The sequence below is a fragment of the Galeopterus variegatus genome, unplaced genomic scaffold (genome assembly GCF_000696425.1).
Source record: "Galeopterus variegatus unplaced genomic scaffold, G_variegatus-3.0.2 Scaffold2464, whole genome shotgun sequence".
Taxonomy (NCBI): Eukaryota; Metazoa; Chordata; class Mammalia; order Dermoptera; family Cynocephalidae; genus Galeopterus; species Galeopterus variegatus.
The window spans coordinates 86,605-91,122 of record NW_007728575.1 but is presented as its reverse complement, the minus strand read 5'-3'; positions in this window follow the sequence as shown (position 1 = coordinate 91,122).

The window sequence follows — 4,518 nt, the reverse complement described above, 5'->3', positions numbered from 1 at the left end:
TAATTCAAATCCTAGATAAGTGACTTCAGTGAGGGATATTTGGGCTTTAGAAGGTGAAATACGATATCCTTTGTCTGCCAGGAAATTAAGAAGGGAAGCGGTGTCGGCCTGTGATTGTTCCCATGAGGGACTACAGAGCAAGAGGTCATCCACATAGTGCAGGAGGGTTGACTGTGGGTGGGAAGAATGAAAATATTTGAGGTCTTGGGCCAACACTTGGCCAAAGAGGTGAGGGCTATCCCGGAATCCCTGGGGGGGGACAGTCCAGGTGAGTTGTTCAGAGTGTCGCGTATTGTGGTCAGTCCAGGTAAAGGCAAATATGTCCTGGGAGGCGGGGTCCAGGGGAATAGAAAAGAATGCATCTTTTAAGTCTAGGACTGAATAATGAGTTGTGGAACTGGGATCTGGGAGAAAAGAGTATAGGGATTGGGTGTTAAAGGATGAATGGGAATAACAGCAGCATTAATTAAGCAGAGGTCTTGGACTAGTCGCTAAGACCCGTTTGGTTTTTTTACTGCCAGGATGGGGGTGTTGAATGGTGAGTGGGTGTGGCGAAGGTATCCCTTTTTGAGAAGGTCCTCGACAATGGATTAGAGTCCGCGAAGTGCTGTGGTGCTGAGTGGGTACTGAGATTGATTTATATACTTGGTATATACTCGGAGGGATCTTTTAGTTTTATCGTAATAGGAACACAATGTGCAGAGGAGGGTGTAGTGGTGTCCCATACAACAGGGTTTACAGGATGTAATAGAGAAGGGTATGTTTCCTGATTGCTTTTGGGGAGGAGTGCTAATAGGAAAGGGGTTGTAGGAGATGGGGGAAATATGTAAATGGAGACATGTAGCCAAGTGAGAATGTCTCGACCCAATAAGGGAATGGGACATTGAGGCATGACTAGAAATGAGTGGGAAAAAGGAGAAGGTACGCCTTCAATATGGCAAGTTAGTGGAGACGTTCTGCAGGGGTATATATGTTTTCCTCCTACCATGACTATAGGAGAAATGTTAAGAGTGGTTGGGCCCCACAACTCCTTTAAGACTGAGAAAGTGGCTCTTGTGTCCAGGAGGAAGGAGACAGATCGGCCATCCACGACAATAGTCACTCTGGGTTCGCTTTTAGTGATGGTCATGGTGGGGAAGGAGCCAGGGCCCCATCAGTCATCTTCTTCTTCAGCCAGTCCTACCAGAGGTGCTTGAGGCACCCGGGATGGCTGGGACTTGCTAGGCCAGTCTCCCTTTTGGGTGAGTGGACAGTCAGAGCCCCAATACCCCATTTCTTGGCACCTAGGACATGGCTTGGTGGACTCTCTGGGTGATGGGCAACTCCTTGACCAATGACCTTCTTTGCCACACTTAAAACAGGCACCAGGGAGAGCTTTGGAGGCGGAGGGCCTGAAAGCGCACTTAGAAGGCTGAGTAATTACTTTGGCCAGCATTTGGAGGTTGGCCAGATCTGCCTTTTGTTTGCGCCGCTCCTTTTCCCGTTCCCGTTCATCCTCCCTATTATGAAAGACCTTGAAGGACACTGATAAAATTTCAGTCTGGGGAGTAGCAGGGCCCTGTTCCAGTTTTTTTAGTTTGGCCNGTTGGCAGGGAACAAGATGGCGGTAAGGTGGGGCTAGAAAATGGCTGGACAAAAGATGGCAGTGGAAGAAAAGAAGATGGTGGCAGAGCTGCCTGTTGGGGTTGGGGGACAAGAAATGGCAGCGAAGTGGGGCTGGAAGAAACAGGGGAGGAAGAGGCAGGAGGGAGAACAGGCTGACTAGAGGGCCCTCACCCTGCAGCAGCTGCCCCAGAGACCAGGGCTGTTTACTGGCCAGCCGGCCGGGTGCAGGAGACGGATGGAGCGGAGTTAACTGAGGGGGTTGGGAAGCAGAGGAAGTTACAGGAGAAGGAGACCTGTGCAGAGGGGGTTCATCCGCAGGGTCAAAATTATCAGAAGTAGAGGGTAGTGGAGGCAGTGAGGATGAAGGGGGTTTGGATGCGAGGAGAACCTGGGAAGGAGAACAGGTGAGACAGAGAGAGGGATTTTGAGCAAGCAGGCAGAAAGCCTCCACATATGGAATCTCTTTCCACTTTCTCAGGCGCTGGCAGTAATTAACAAGGTTCTGGAGAATGTCGGGATCGAGTGTGCCTTCAGGGGGCCACTTATTTTGGTTATCTAGGGGATAATAAGGCCAATCTTGTGTGCAAAATTTAGTGAGGAGTTTGGGTTTAATGTCAGGCTTGAGGGATAGGGTGGTGAGGATGAAGGGGGTTTGGATGCAAGGAGAACCTGGGAAGGAGAACAGGTGAGACAGAGAGGGATTTTGAGCAAGCAGGTGGAAAGCCTCCACATATGGAATCTCTTTCCACTTTCTCAGGCGCTGGCAGTAATTAACAAGGTTCTGGAGAATGTCGGGATCGAGTGTGCCCTCAGGGTGCCACTTATTTTGGTTATCTAGGGGATAATAAGGTCAATCTTGTGTGCAAAATTTAGTGAGGAGTTTGGGTTTGATGTCAGGCTTGAGGGATAGGGTGGTGAGGTTGTTTAAGAGACATTGTAAGGGTGAATCACCCAGAGGGAGGAGGCGGAAGCTCCCATTCCAAAGAGGATTAGAGAGAGAGAGAGGTTTTAAAAGGAGAAGGAATGAGCCTTCTGGCCAGATGAAAAGGACAGAACTCAGAGGGCATCCCCAATGAGTCGTGCCGTTCCCAGGAGATGGGTTCCTGGAGCCCAGGAAGGAAGGGGGTGTAAGTCGACACCTAGACCCTCGCTTCCCATAGGCAAAATGCCGGAGGAGCTGGAAGGACCTAACACGTTAGGGTTTACTGGACGGCGGGGGTCCTGGACCCGGTAGGAAGAAGGTTAGATGGGTTCAAGGATGAACCCAGGAAGGAGGAAGGTTAAAAGGAGTGAGAGAAAGAGAGAGGGAGGAATGGGAGGTTCAGCCTCTGGGGCCAGGAACGTGTCAATGTTGGGGCCAGGAGAATGTGATTAGGGTGAAGGTTTAAATAATCTACAAGCCTGACAAAAGGAAAAGGGGGCTTATCTAACAGATGAGCCGGTGGTGGGTGAAGGAAGTCAGAGCTGGAGAAAATGGATGGGGGTGGACCGTCAATCCCGGGGGTTTGCCGAGGAGTCTGAGGAGGTCCGAGGAAGGAGTCCCCTGGTGCAGGGTGAACTCCTTCCTGGGTTTCGGCACCATAATGAAGGGGACACACAGACGAAGGAATCACGCAAGACCTGGGCTAACAGTTTGCCAGAGAAGTTCTGCTTTATTCAAGGACTGCACATACATTTATAGGGTGCTGTGCTCTGGGGCAGGAGAGAGAGTGGACGGGGTGGTAACTGATTGGATGGGGCTGGGCAGGAGGTGAGCCTTGACCTGTGACTGGCTGAGGTCTGGCACGGGTGGGCTTGGGTGTTGGTGCCAGCAGGCTTGTTTACTGCGGAGAAGAACCAGGAAGGGCGCCATATTGCCAGGGTGTGTCCCTGTTCAGGCGCCCATGGGGTCCCTACACATGTTGCTGCAAATGACAGAATTTTATTTTATTTTTATAGCTGAATAGTATTCCATTGTGTGTCTATACCACATTTTTTTTTCCTTTTTGTCTTTTTTACTGACCGGTAACGGGATCGCCCGCACCACGCTCAGCCAGTGAGCGGGAACCGGTCTCCACATGGGATCCAAACCCTTGGTGGGAGCGCCGCCACACTCCCAAGCGGCGCACTCCCCAGTGCGCCACCGGGCCGGCCCATATACCACATTTTTTAACCCATTCATCCACTGATAGACATTTAGGTTGATTCCATCTCTTGGCTATTGTAAATAGTGCTGCAATAAACATGAGAGTGCAATGTCTCTTTGATATCTTGATTTAATTTCCTTTGGTTATATACCCAGTATTGGGATTGCTGGGTCATAAGGTAGTTGGATTTTTACTTTTTGAGGGAAATTCCATACTGTTTCCTATAATGGCTGTATTAATTTACATTCCCACCAACAATGTAGGAGAGTTCTCTTTTCTCCACATCCTTCCCACTATTTGTAATTTTCTGTCTTTTTGATAATAGCCATTCTAACTGGAGTGAGATGATATTTCACTGCAGTTTTAATTTGCATTTCCCTGATGATTAAAGATGTTGAGTATTTTTTCATGTGCCTGTTGGCCATTTGTATGTCTTCTTTTGAGAAATGTCTGTTCAGGTCTCTTGCCCATTTTTTACCCGTGTTGTTTGTTTTTTGCTATTGAGTTGTTTGAGTTCCTTATATGTTATGGATTTTAGCCTTTTGTCAGATGCATAGTTTGCAAACGCTTTCTCCTGTTCTGTAGGTTGTCTCTTCACTTTGTTGATTGCGTCCTTTGCTATGCAGAAGCTTTTAAGTCTGATGAAATCCCTTTGTCTATTTTTGCTTTTGTGGCCTGTGCCTTTTAAATCTTGTTCAAGAAAGCATTGCCCAGTCCAATTTCATGGAGCATTTCCCTTATGTTTTCTTCTACTAGTTTCATAGTTTCAAATCTTAAATTTAGGACT